Consider the following 15,029-nt stretch of genomic DNA (forward strand, 5'->3'; position numbering starts at 1 on the left):
CCGGATCAGTAGTCGAGCGCCCTAACCACTGAGCCACCGCGGCGGGGCTGTTTTGAGATCACTATAAGACTTTTGATCTTCTAGATTTGGCTTTAATTTTGTTGGCTATCGTCAGTCAGCATCCCTGCAACCTAAGTGAAGGCGGCCCGTACTAACGAGTTCATGAGTCCACAGCGCCCCGAGTAACCGTCGCTTCTCACGTCCCAGATGATGACACCTCTGAGGAACATGTTGTCCACAAGCTACGCCGTCTTGCGTACGCTGATCTCGTCCTCGTACCCCATCCAGAGGTTATTTCGCCAAGCGTGGGGCTTCTCGCTCTCGCGGTCCAAGGACACGGCCCAGTCGGCTTTTATCAGGTGACAGGTTTCTCCATAAGACACGACGCGAACCTCCCGGGCGTTGTTCCAGGTGGGCACCTCGTTTTTCCCGGGAAGCTTCGACACGGTACATTTGTAACCCGAATGAGGGATGGTGACCAGCAGCCACCTACGGGGTACGCCGCTAAAGATCGCCTGCTCGATCTTTCGAGTCTTCGACGCTTCAGCCACATTTTCGGCCACGCTGATGGTAGAAAGGCAAAAGGGTGCAGTCGGGCACATTGGCTGCACCGTGCATACCGTGCGTCACTACACCAACGTAGTCAAGGAATTTGCTTAGTCGGCCAAGCCTGACGTCTCTAACGACCCCCGCGTCCGACGTCGCGGTCACGATAAAGAGGAAACCGTGCTTGTGCATGACTAGCATCAGGTGCGACAGGAAGGCAGTCGTATGCGATCGGTAGTTTCTGCCGGCTAAGGAACTCGCGGCTGAGCAGCAGTCGATGGAAGCGGATGTGCAGCAACCAGGTGTAATCGATGGGGCATGAAACTTAAATTTGAAACAACTGTCCGACTACGCGATACAACAAAACTTAATCCATTCATATGCTCTCTTTTCTGGGTTTTTCTGGGTTCTGGACCTTCTCCACCAGGAAAGTCCTGAGTACCGTGGCGCCGGGTGTCTTGTGAAAGGCTAGTCGGCTACCGTCGTTCTCGTCACCGACGGCGACCAGGTACCTGAGCTGCGGGAAGCTTTTGTTCATTTTGTGGCGCAGCTCGATGAGGCGGGACTGCACCAAACTGAAGGTACTATATGGTTTACCACTTTTGACGCTGAGGAAGCCTTGGAGGGGAAGCACCAGGGGCGAGCAGTAGTTACCCGGAAGGTCGGTAGGCCTTTAAGGAGCGGCACTATCGTAATATCTGTACACGCTCTTGTGGCACAAGATGGGCGCAGGTTTCTGCTCCTACGAGCGGACCTTGACTGGAAAAACGGCAGCCGCACTGTTGTCCTCCTTGAAGACGTCGTTGGTGATCACGAAGACGAACAAACCAGCGAGCAGCATCGTGAAGCCGCCGCACGCTGTGCCCAAGAGCGCGATGCATGTCTCCTCAATTTGATCGATCCTTACGCTAGCACTGCCTCCGTCTCTGTGAAAGAGACCTCTGCTCGTCTTCCTTGTACTGCGGCATCTTCAGCCCTTCTCGAGGCTTGCTTCTGCGTGGCGCAGCTTTTTGTCTTCTTTGTCTTCTTCAGCCACACCGCCCCCTGCCGTATTCGGTACCTTCTGAGTCGCTTGCTGCAGTTTTCTTCTGCATAGCGCTCAATTGCATATATGGCTACGCCGTTTGCTATTTAAAGAATTACATGCACCATACTTTTTTCACATTTCCTCAGAGAGAATATTGCCGAGCCGTCAGTCAAAAATCTTTGAAACATTTCTGCCCGTCCTTAAAGCGGCTGCAATAGTGCTCCAGCGTCATAAAAAAATTGTTTGGCTCCAGCGAGCTTCATATCTCGAGTCAAATTTTGGCAAGCCATGCACACGTTGATATGCAAAACAAGCATCCGCGTTCTCCAGAAACCATGCTCAATGGTAAGCGCATTCGTCTACTGATCCGGAGTCCCCGGTTTCGAACCGGACCGCGGTGGCTGCGTTTCGATGGAGGCGAAACGCTAAGGCGCCCGTGTGCTGTGCGATGTCAGATCCGGAGTACCCAGGTTCGAACCCCACCGCGACGACCACGTCTCCATTGAGGCGAAACGGAAAAGCCCGTGTGTGCACGTTAAAGATCCCCAGGTGATCGAAATTATTCCGGAGCCCTCAACTACGGCATTCCTTTCTTCCTTCCTTCTCTCAGTAGCTCCTTACACCTTCTCATAGAGCGCGGATAAGGTGTCCGCCGAGATGGGAGGCAGACATTGCACCATTTCTTTTCCTCAAAAACCAATTCTCTCCCTCTCTCACTTTTTTGTGACTGACAAGGTTCCGACTAAAAAAAATCTTTCGCTAGAGGCATTCCTGATTAATAATTGCTATTCTCATTAGCTGCCATTACTGGGCTATCATTGCGTTGGGTTTGACGGGTGGCGTGACGTCAACGTACCTTCTAATCATGTCCCTAAAGGAATCTTTTGTAAAATGAGTCCAGAATATGACGACAATCTTTCAAGTATGGCATCCTTGACGATGCCGTTTACACCGTGCCTCGCCCACGGGTGGCTGCCACTCCAGCTCTCTAGGAGGTGCCTAGTACTTATTTATGCGGGTTAAATGGCACACCTATTGGTGTAAATTAGTGCAACGATGGCTGCACCATGTACGCTTTGGTTACTTGATTGCGCCTTGGTCTTTGCAATAGCACTGGGAGTAGCCCATCTGTGAAAGTAAAATCTGAATGACATCATCGCACCGGTGTCACGTTAAAACGTTATGCTATATGAAAATGGACTATTCTCGTGTTCGTAAACTGGAGAAGAGGACTTTTTGAAGGAGGGGCGATGGGGCGCGTACAATTGTCAGTCACTTTTTTTATTTGTGAGGACAAACTGTAATGACACTATGTGGGAAGTCTTTCGTAATGTTGCGCATGTTATTTTGTCTACGAATGGTAAAGGATACGGTAGCAGCTACGAAGGCTTACGCACACGACCGCTCACTACGTGTTTACTTAGTACGAGAGCTAGATTTTACGTCTACTAGGGTAGGAAACTGTTCGCTGGCGCTAGAAATTAGCGTTAAAAATGTTGCTCTGAAATCACGACGGTAGAAGGTAACCCATTGACACAGGACTAAATGCAAAGACGCAACCACTGTTTATCTGCGTTTAATTTTACCGTTTGCGCTGATCAGTACATTGCTGCATATATATAATACCATAAAAATCATGCCCCGCATTGGTGGAAGGCTACGCAGTCGGAACGCTTACAGCTGTGTCGTACCAAAAACTGTGGTGTCTACGCACTATGCTAGCGAGGGCAGCGAGGTGGACCTAATAATAATAATATTCATATATAATAATTGGTTTTTGGGGAAATGAAATGGCGCAGTATTCGTCTTATATATCTTGGAGAGCTCAACCGCGCCGTAAGGGAAGAGATAAAGGAGGGAATGAAAGAAGAAAGGAAGAAAGAGGTGCCCGTAGTGGAGGGCGCAAGAATAATTTCGATCACCTGGGTATCTTTATTTTGCACTGGCATCGCACAGCGCACGGGCGCCTTAACGTTTTGCCTCCATAAATACGCAGGCGCCGCGGTCGGGATTGAGCCCGGGAACTCCAGGAATGAGAATTATGCCCCCGGCAGCCTATTTCTACACCCAGTTGCGCTTTACTCGTTCGCCCTATAGCCGCCACATCACAGAGCATAAAATATAGAATTCTTGACAGCAAAAATTTAACCAAGGAGCGGAAGGAAAGTCTGATGACCGAATGGTAAAAAAAAATGAAATTGAAAATTGGTTTTTGAGGAAAGAAAATAACGCAGGACCTGTCTTACATATCTCGGTGGACACTCGCAGCGCGCCGTAAAGAGAGGGATAAAGGAGGGAATGAAAGAAGAAAGGAAGAAAGAGGTGCCGTGGTGGAGACCGATGACTTTGTGTTGTTCGGCTTCGTGTTCTGGCAATAAGGTCTCCCAGGATTGTACGTTTTCATTCCGATCGTTAATGAAGGGGCAGACCCGGACCATGTGGACTAGATCTACAATTATATTGCAGTGCGTACATCTATGATTAAAGACTTCTTGATGCCGTTTACTATACAGTTGAGGGTTTGGAAATAATATTAATAATAATAATTGGTTTTGGGGGGGAAAGGAAATGGCGCAGTATATGTCTCATATATCGTTGGACACCTGAACCGCGCCTTAAGGGAAGGGTAAAGGAGGGAGTGAAAGAAAGGAAGAGAGAGGTGCCGTAGTGGAGGGCTCCGGAATAATTTCGACCACCTGGGGATCTTTAACGTACACTGACATCGCACAGCACACGGGCGCCTTAGCCTTTTTCCTCTATAAAAACGCAGCCGCCGCGGTCGGGTTCGAACCCGGCTACTCCGGATCAGTAGTCAAGCGCCCTAACCACTGAGCCACCGCGGCGGGGCAGGTTTGGAAACACCCCGGTTTGCAATTTCCTCCACATGACTTCCTCTTTCATACTGTGCAGATTATCTACTGCTCACATGGGTCTTACGACCGATCTTATAATGAGAAATTATTTCATGGAATGTTGTTAGTTCGCCACCTGGTGGCAGGTGTTCCTCGCGTAGAGGCGGAGCTTCAGCGGCGATCAACCGGAAAGTGAGCCCTCGGCCGGTCACATCCGTCTTCTCGTTCTCCCACAGGCCCAGATGAGCCGGGGAACAGATCACTGAGATTAACTCTGATGGTACATGCCCTTCTCTCAGAATTTTAGCGGCTGCAGCGGAGATTCTGCCCATATCATAATTCTTAATTGCTGCCTTAGAGTCACTCACTAACACACTTGTACAATTTTGTATTATTGCTAGAGCAGTGGGTAATTCTTCTGCCTCAGTTGCACTTTTGTTTTTAAAGGTGCAGTACGAGACCGGGTCTCCACTCTCACGAACCACTAAGGCTGTGTGTGCTGCCTTCCGATCGTATTCAGCAGTGTCCGTGTACAGCACATAAGATCTACCTCAAAATTTGCCCTGTAGGGCCTCAGCCCTATCTTCGCATCTACCTTCGTGAAATGTCGGATGCATGTTCTTTGGCAGCGGTGGAATTTTGAGTCTATCCCTGGTTGCTCTAGGTACGTTCTCTGTCCAATTTGAACACTCCAAGGGTTGCAACCCCAGGCACTCATGATTTTCCATCCAGTTTTGTTTTTAAAAGCCTTTGATGCTGCGATACCATGGCGCCTTCTATAAGCTCATGCAGTGTTGGAGACACCTAGCCTCAAAAGGTTGTACACATCGAAGTATTAGGAAGAAGACCTAGTGCGTTTTTGATATAATAATAATTGGTTTTGTTGGGGAAAGGAAATGGCGCAGTATCTGTCTCATATATCGTTGGACACCTGAACCGCGCCGTAAGGGAAGGGTAAAGGAGGGAGTGAAAGAGTAAAGGAAGAGAGAGGTGCCGTAGTGGAGGGCTCCGGAATAATTTCGACCACCTGGGGATCTTTAACGTGCACTGACATCGCACAGCACACGGGCGCCTTAGCGTTTTTCCTCCATAAAAACGCAGCCGCCGCGGTCGGGTTCGAACCCGGGTGCTTCGGACCAGTAGCCGAGCGCCCTAATCACTGAGCCACCGCGGTGGGGCGCGGTTTTCCTCCCTTTTCTGATTTTAACGCGACAGTGTTAAGGAGCTCGTGTCGCGGAAAAGCCGGTGTCGGCGTCAGCGGCCGTCCACGAAAAACCTCCTCCTCGCAATCCGTCTTCTCCTTCTCGCAATGTTTCTTCCCTTACGGCGCGGTACGGTTGACCAGTGAGAATTGTGACAGGCGTCATTTCATTTCCTTAAAACCAGTTTTGATTACATTTTCCTTTCCTTACAGCCTGATTCGGGTATCCGCCGAGATTTCTGAGACAGGCGTCCTTTCCTTAAATTGTCCAACGGGCCACGCGTCGCGCCGAACGGGCGATGGCGTTCCGTGCACCCCTTGGCGACGCTGCAACACGCTGTCGCGTCTCACTCTTAAAGACGAAGCTTAGGCGTCCTCCAAATTTTGAAGCGAAAAGTTTCACTACGCGGGTCAGAGCCGTGCTTCGCGTAAGACGAACTGGTGAGTTATGCGCATGCGCGAAAACGAGTGACATCACGCGCGGCGCAGGTGCTCGCTCCTGGCCGCTGCCGCAGCCGTCGCCGCAGCGGACTTCGTCGCCTGACCTTTCGGCGGAGCCGCGCGCTACTACACATGTGTGTCATGTGCATGCTCAAGGAGGCTATATAATGCGCTTGCCAAAGAATAGGCGTGCCCACTCCCCATGGAAGGGAACGAGAGTGCGGCTGCTGCTAGACTACGCAGAGAAGCTGAGCAACTAAATTTGTCCGGTCCAGAAATACTCGCTTGGGAGTTGGCTGCACAATAGCGAAAAAATGATAGAGCTAAAGCTAAACGTGCAGCCAAGACTCGCTTCAAACAAACCCCGCCACGGTTTAACAATTGCCTTAGCGTTAGGTCGTTACTCGGATCACCGGGCTGTCTTGATGGCTATAGAGAAACTGCAGGACAATGTGTCCAACAATAATAAATGAAGAAGTTTAATACTGTCGCTTCTGTGTCTAACTCGTAAACATATGCCATTGAGTAACCAAGTCTACGCCTATAGATAAACAATGTATACAATAACAGCTAAGCGACGAAACTACGAGAAGTCAAACCAAGCATAACTGAAGCTTTTCGTTTGTATATTCAGGCTTAACCAGAGATAAGCCACTGCCTAATTATTTATTACAATTTTGTCCTTTTGCGTATCGCGTCTATCGAAATGTGGCCGCCACGGTAGGGTCCGAACCGGGGTACTAATCGTTCATTTTTTTAAGCAGAAATTTTCTCCCGTTCGTTACCCGGTGCGTAGCAGAGAGCGTTCGTAGTCTGAATATACAGGCACCCAGGCCTGTAAGAAATATCTGATCTCAGAGATATAGCGAGTTCACACTATGCCACCACTTAGTTGACGTCTGCAACGAGCTCAAAGTACATCTGCAAGGACCATTTTACAATTTGCTTGATACGAGAGGCGTGACATTATCTTAGCGTTCTGTAGTCAAATTGCCACCTAGTCACAACGTGCAAAGTTAGTGCTCAATAATTAGAAAATGCGTTCGAAGTTCCCTGAAACTTGAGTGTTTTGGCCACATTTATTTATAACATTTATTTAAAAATACTGCAGGCCCTTTCGAGGCACATGCATTGGTGTTTACAAAGCGTTCTTACAGAAAAGACAGCATTATAAATACATAAAAATAAACAGCACACGTTCGAATGCATATATCTACCCTGGTTGGCTCATGGTTTTGCTTTGCTGGGTCGTCGGCACGTATAGGGTGATGGTAGACTAAGGCAGAGCTCTGATCGAGGTTAAGCTGATCTGATATATTCGCGCCGCAGATTGAAGTTGATGAAGACGACTACGTGCAATGCAGTGTAAACCTGCCCAATCCCCAGCCATGGGTATTGCTTTATATTCGAATAGTGTACGCCACCGTGGGTATGTGCTACTAAGCCTTAGGTAATCATCGACATAATGAGTCGAGATCAGCTGCGCCGATAGCATAGTGCTCCCGTGCAGGGCCCAGTGAAGCTGACCTGTTCACGCCGCCGCGGACCCGAAATCCAGTCGCGGCGAAACATACTGCTGCACCGTGGCCACAAACGCTACATGATTCTTGGGTGGGTTTGGACGCCGCGACGCAGTACTATCAGCGAAAGACGACATTTCATATTCGTATTAGCGACACAAACTTCGGCGTACAAATTACAATAATCGGCTATGAATTCTTAAACGCCATGGGCGAAGCCGTAACACGAAAGCAGGTATTGATGTAAAAGACAAAAGCGGGATGCTGCTGCTGGTGGTTCATACTCCATGAAACACGCTGGAGAGCACTGATTTTGTGACCGATTGGTTCAAAAACTCCGGAAAAAATATTGTGAAAACTAACGCAAGCGCATATGAACCAGGGTTCATGTCTGAGGCCATAGTTCCAGACACACGTCGCGATATATGCTCCTAGTTGCGCTTGTTTTCGGTGTATGCGGCGACAGTTCCATTGCCACATAATTGTTTCGTTTAGTGTTGTGGACTGGCGTCGATTAGGGGGTTAGCACGAAACGCCTCCTGGCCACTGGTACCCACAATAGGAAGAGCGAATGTCCGGACACCGTACACTATCTGTTACGGGTCCAAGTTGGACTTATTTTTGGAAATGTGGCGGAGAGTTTCAAGGATGCTTCACTCCTGCCACCGGTTGGCCCGTTATTGCACTACCTCCGGGATCGGCCTTGTCTTTAGCGCGCCTTTATTATCCTGTCTTTCTATCCCATCTTTCAACACTCCTACTATCTGCACGTGGTAGCGATTGTGGCTTGGCTTGAGCCAGTGAGCAGGCCTGTGCACTTTCCTTCCTTTCTTCCTGGCAGCAACAGACAGACAGACCCAGAATACAGTAATCGAATTGTTAGGGTAACAGCCGCATGGTGTCACTGCTGTAGCTGACATTACATAAAAGAAGAGGAAAAAGGAGTCGAGGAGTATATAAGCGCGGATGTTGGGACGCGCGATCTCGGACAAGAATATCCGGACCCTGTAGAGTATCTGGTACGGGTCCAATTGGACTTATTTTTGGAAATGTGGTGGAGAGTTTGAAGGTTGCTTGACTTCCGCCACCGGTTGGCCCGGTATTGCACTACGTCCGGGATCGACCTTGTCATTAGCGCGTCTTTACTATCCTGTCTTCCTATCCCATCTTTCAACTCTCCTATCTGCACGTGGTAGCGATTGTGGCTTGGCTTGAGCCAGTGAGCAGGCCTGTGCACTTTCCTTTCTTTCTTTCTGGCAGCAACAGACAGACAGACCCAGAATACAGTAATCGAATGGTTAGGGTAACAGCCGCATGGTGTCACTGCTGTAGCTGGCATTACATAAAAGAAGAGGAAAAAGGAGTCGAGGAGTTTATAAGCGCGGTTGTTTGGACGCGCGATCTCGGACAAGAATATCTGGACCCTGTAGAGTATCTGGTACGGGTCCAATTGGGCTTGTTTTTGGAAATGTGGTGGAGAGTTTGAAGGTTGCTTGACTTCCGCCACCGGGTGGCCCGGTATTGCACTACGTCCGGGATCGGCCTTGTCATTAGCGCGTCTTTACTATCCTGTCTTCCTATCCCATCTTTCAACTCTCCTATCTGCACGTGGTAGCGATTGTGGCTTGGCTTGAGCCAGTGAGCAGGCCTGTGCACTTTCCTTCCTTTCTTCCTGGCAGCAACAGACAGACAGACCCAGAATACAGTAATCGAATTGTTAGGGTAACAGCCGCATGGTGTCACTGCTGTAGCTGACATTACATAAAAGAAGAGGGAAAAGGAGTCGAGGAGTATATAAGCGCGGTTGTTGGGACGCGCGATCTCGGACAAGAATATCCGGACCCTGTAGAGTATCTGGTACGGGTCCAATTGGACTTATTTTTGGAAATGTGGTGGAGAGTTTGAAGGTTGCTTGACTTCCGCCACCGGGTGGCCCGGTATTGCACTACGTCCGGGATCGGCCTTGTCATTAGCGCGTCTGACCCGCCGCGGTGGCTCAGTGGTTAGGGCGCTCGACTACTGATCCGGTGTTCCCGGGTACGAACCCGACCGCGGCGGCTGCGTTTTTATGCAGGAAAAACGCTAAGGCGCCCGTGTGCAGTGCGATGTCAGTGCACGTTAAAGATCCCCAGGTGGTCGAAATTATTCCGGAGCCCTCCACTACGGCACCTCTCTCCCTTTCTTCTTTCATTCCCTCCTTTACCCTTCCCTTACGGCGCGGTTCAGGTGTCCAACGATATATGAGACAGATACTGCGCCATTTCCTTTCCCCAAAAAACCAATTATTATTATTATTAGCGCGTCTTTACTATCCTGTCTTTCTATCCCATCTTTCAACTCTCCTTCTATCTGCACGCGGTAGCGATTGTGGCTTGGCTTGAGCCAGTGAGCAGGCCTGTGCACTTTCCTTTCTTTCTTCTTGGCAGCCACAGAAAGACAGACCCAGAATACAGTAATCGAATTGTTAGGGTAACAGCCGCATGGTGTCACTGCTGTAGCTGACATTACATAAAAGAAGAAAAAGCAGTCGAGGAGTATATAAGCGCGGTTGTTGGGACGCGCGATCTCGGACAAGAATATCCGGACCCTGTAGAGTATCTGGTACGGGTCCAATTGGACTTATTTTTGGAAATGTGGTGGAGAGTTTGAAGGTTGCTTGACTTCCGCCACCGGGTGGCCCGGTATTGCACTACGTCCGGGATCGGCCTTGTCATTAGCGCGTCTTTACTATCCTGTCTTTCTATCCCATCTTTCAACTCTCCTATCAGCACGCGGTAGCGATTGTGGCTTGGCTTGAGCCAGTGAGCAGGCCTGTGCACTTTCCTCCTGACAACAACAGATAGACGCGCGATCTGGTTTTTGGATCGCGATTGTCCGGAGCCTTAGAGTATCTTTTTTCCTAGTGCCTTTTTTCGTTAACTACTTCTATTTCGTGCGGTGTTGGTGTGGTTTTTGTTAAAAGCTCTTTTCGCTATGGCGCGCACTGCATTTACGGCATAGATGGTCGCACACTTGCGGTGGATTTTTATTTGAGTAGCAGGCGTGTCAGGCGGTAGTGGTCTACGCAACCTCAACCTCAACAAAGGAGAAGTGGATAGTGCAGACACCATACTCCGCAAAGCTTACAAGACAGCCCTGCATCTACGAATGAACACCTCCAACGAAAAACTATTGGCTCTTGGAATTCACAACACCTTCGAAGAGATCAAAGAAGCCCAACTGGTCACGCAGTTAGCTGGGCTCCAGCAGACTCCTACGGGGCGCTCGCTCCTTAGCCGACTGGGGCTAGGCGGAACTGCGGAATTCGAGAATCGTACTGCGAGCATACCGGACGCAATCCGCCAGACGCTAAAGGGTCGCTCCCTCCCCGGAACATGGACCCCAACTTGCATGCGGCCCGTAGGGCAGCCCGGGCGAGGTATGTACAACAAAATCTAGCTACAAAATCCACAACGGTATACACGGACGCGGCTCCGTATGCAAGAAGCTCACATAACAGCACAGTGGCGGTAGTTATTGATTCGAACTTAAAGGAATTAGCTAGCGCCTCAGTGAGGGATTGCACGGTAACCGAAGGGGAGGAGCTGGCCGTAGCTCTAGCGGCGGTAGCCGGTTATCGAAGCAACATGTCCCTTACCATCCTTACAGATTCGAGAGAAGCGTGCCGTAACTACATGAACGGCCGCATAGGTCGCGCCGCGCTCCGGCTCCTCCAGAGCGCGACCCCACCAAAAGTCATACATAGCATTTACTGGGTGCCAGGACACACCGACATAGCGGGGAACGAACGCGCCGACGAGGTAGCTCGAGGGTATACGAGCCGAACTTCCTCCCAATCGGACGATCTACCCGACCGAGTCAGTCCTACGTACTCAGACATTCTCAACTAGTATAAGGGGGTACGGATCCGCTATCCGCCGCCTCATCCTGATCTAAATCAACTAGAGGCAGTGTATTGGCGAAGATTGCAGACAGGAACATTCCCAAACCTGCATATCCTTAGCAAGATTTACCCGACGCAATATCGGGACACTTGCCCGTGGTGTGGCAGCACACCATCGTTGTACCACATCACGTGGGAATGCAGTAAAAACGACAGCTTTCGCAAAGACCCGAGTGCGGAACAGTGGGAGAGCCGGCTCTCCAGCGGCGATCTGGGTTGCCAACAAGGTCTGATCCAGCACGCCCAACGAGCAGCGAAGCTCAGCGGAGCCCTGGAATAGGGGCACCGACCCTGTGAGAAGAAGGAAGATGGACCTCTTCTTTCTCGTCTGCTACTAGCACCTTTCTAGAGCATTAAAAGTCTTTCCTACCTATCTAATTCGTCTAGTTTCTTTAATTTGTTGGATTCTTTTTTTTGGACTGTTATCCTTGTTTTCTAGTCGGAGATTTCAATTGTGTTTTAGATCCCGTTCGTGATGTTCACGGTCCAGGCCAGGGGCGACCCTACGCCGGGGCACGATCACTGCGGGATATTTGTATTCAATTTTGTTTGACTGACGCGTGGGTAAAACTACATGGTGACAGTTTTGGTGCTACTTGGGAGAGGGGCAGGTCGGCTAGTCGTCACGACAAATTCCTGTTTTCATGCCAGTTGGATTGTTGTGTAGTATCGTGTGACATGCTCGCGTTTCCCCCGGGCACCCCACGTATTAGCGACCATCGACCTCTGTCAGCAGTACTGGACATGGGCGGTGGCACCGGCCGTGTAGACGCATGGCGTATGGATCCATGTCTGCTGACCGATTGGTCGAGCGTGACTTCTATTGAACAAGCGTTGGGAGGCCGCGTTGGAGGCGTTGCAAGGGCCAACACCTGGGATGAACTCAAATCGACATGGCGGGCGCTTTTAGTTAGCGAAGCGCGCCAGCGCAGGAGGCGTATCTCGGAGGAGATAAACACCACCCTTGCTCGTATTCGCGTCGTGCAGCGCGGCGCGCCGCATACCTTTGCCATGCGCGATTACCTCGCCCTTTTAAAAGCGCGCTATCACATGCTACTACGCCAGTCCTCGCGGGCAGCAAGTCAGGCACTAGTGCAGGGTAGACCTGTGTCAGATCAAAGAGTGCTGCGGCAGGTGCGCGCAAGTAGTCTTGATGAGACACGACAGGTTCACGTGGAGGAGGTCGTTTTTCCGGACGGTTCCAGGAGCAGCAGCGCGGCTCTCATCTCTGCCGCTTTGAACGTCACTTCTCACAGTTGTTTGTTTCTGAGGCCGGACGGTGGGACGCCGCCTCTTTTGCGGACGCTTTACACCGTTTTTTCGGCCAGCTGTCGCAAGTGCCGAGAGATGTAGGCGCACAGCTCAGCGCTCCGGTGAGCTCAGAACTCTTTGCCACAGTTAAAGGCATGAACGGTGCCTCAGCTCCAGGCCCTGATGGCATTCCCATCAGCTTTTATGCGAGGTGTTACACCGTCCTGGAAGAACACCTTCTCCAGATGGTGAACGCCTTCGTCAGGGACGGTGAGAGGCCGGAGTCCTTCAGAGAGAGCCGTATTGTGCTCATCCTTAAGCCTGGTGCCCATCTGACCCGCAGGCGTGGCGCCCGATCACACTGCTTAATGCAGATTACAAGATTGTGGCGTCACTGCTGGCTAAAAGATTTAGTACGGTTTTAGCGGAGCTCATAAGCCCTGCACAGACCTGCAGTGTGCCCGGACGATTGGTGTTCACGTCTCTCGCACTAACGCGTGACTTGTTCATGTTCACCTGGAGAACGGGAATAAAGCGTTGTTTCGTCTCACTTGATCAGGCTAAAGCCTTCGACCGAGTCGATCACCGCTACTTTTTTGGAGTTCTCGGGGCTTTCGGCTTTCCGCCCGAGTTCGTGGCGCGGTTAGCGCGGCTGTATTCCAGTCTTACAGCTCGACTGCTTTTTAACGGCTCGTTGAGTGACCGCTTCAATATCGAGCGCGGCATACGACAGGGTTGTCCCATGTCACCTATGCTATTCTTGTTGTGTTTAGACCCACTCCTGCGTCACGTAGCGAAGTGTCCATCGGTGCGCGGGTTCCCTTTGCCTGGCCAAGGTCAGGTAAAGGTGTCCGCGTGCGCTGACGACGTGTCCCTGTTTTTGCGGGACGAGGACAGCTACGCAGCGTTCTTACGGCTTTTTGCGTGTTACAGCGAGCTGTCCGGCGCCCTGCTTGAAAGGGGCAAGAGCAAAGCTCTGCGCTTTGGCGCTTTTACGTCAGACCTGCTGGGCGGCGTAGAGTGGGTCTCGGCGGTTAAGGTTCTTGGCGTCGTGTTCCTATCCCCAGGAGACGTAGCTCGCGAGTCGTGGTCGCAGGTAAGAACGACAGCAGAGCGACGTCTCGCAGTGGCAGCGCGTTTTCGCTTGTCGCTGTCTGAGCGCGCTTTTATTATTAGATCATCTGTGTGCGCGCCACTCTTCTACGCAGCTCGCGTCGCCTGTCCGCCGCACACATTCACGCGTCGTTTGGCCACACATTGTGGCGCTTTTTTCTGGGCGGGAAAGACGGAGACCGCCGCTTCCACTCTCCTCCGCCCTCCCACGCGCATGGGCGAGTTCAGCTTGCCCGATTTACGCACAATATGCAGTGTTCTAGCTGTCCCAGGCGTCCGCGACCTGGTCAACGTCACCGAATACCCGGGGAGGGGACTTCTCGTCTACCTTCTTGGGACGTCGGCGCGCCTCTTTTTTGGTCAAGTAACAGGTCCTTCAGACGAACAGCAGCCGAGGTTCTTTAGGTATGTCTGTCGGGCGGCGCAGTCTCTCACAGCCGCTCTGCCCGAGGTCGACGTCACTAAGACACAGGCTTCCCGTGTTTGCGAGCTCCTCGCTATCCAGGAGGTTGCACCTGAACAGCTCGAACGGAGCAGGTGGGTGCGGTGGCGAGATTTGACGTCTAGCACTCTTCCACCAGACGTTCGCGACTTCGGCTGGCTGCGAGGCTGGAGGGTCTTGCCCACGGGAGTCTGTGTCGCAGCGTGCGGCATCGCCCCTTCTTCGCGGTGTACTCAGTGTGGCAACACTGAAACCCTACCGCATGCCATGTTTGAGTGCGTGGTTGCTAGAACGTTTTGGCGGCTCATGTCGCGTATGTTTTTTGTCACCTTGAACTCCCGCACCACGCCACGCGAGTCATTTTTGCGGCCTCTGCTGTGTGTGGGTGCCTTTGTTTTGTGGCGGCAGAGAGGCGTGGCTTCCTTGCAGGGTCGACCCCAGCGGGCCATGTTCCCATTGTTGCTGGGGGTGAGAGCGCGCCTGTTCGAACAGGCGTGCTTAGAGTGGGTCACCCTCGATGAGGAAGAATTCCTGCCCCGATGGAACATCCGGTTCAACAACACAAGCAGGGGCCGCGTCACCGTGCAGCTCCGGCCATACTGAGTGTGCCGTGCGATCTTTGTGTGCGGCGATTGTGAGCGGTGTGTTGTGCGTGAATGCCCCGCGTGCTTCCCCCCGCGCGTATGGACCATC

At 51.4% G+C, this 15,029-nt stretch overlaps 1 pseudogene; it reads right to left on the reverse strand.

Moving 5' to 3' along the window:
* Positions 1-106: 106 nt before the first annotated feature.
* Positions 107-1,084, reverse strand: LOC144095520 (chitinase-3-like protein 1; annotated as a pseudogene).
* Between the last annotated feature and the right edge of the window lie 13,945 nt (positions 1,085-15,029).

The sequence above is a fragment of the Amblyomma americanum genome, chromosome 6 (assembly GCF_052857255.1).
Source record: "Amblyomma americanum isolate KBUSLIRL-KWMA chromosome 6, ASM5285725v1, whole genome shotgun sequence".
Classification (NCBI taxonomy): Eukaryota; Metazoa; Arthropoda; class Arachnida; order Ixodida; family Ixodidae; genus Amblyomma; species Amblyomma americanum.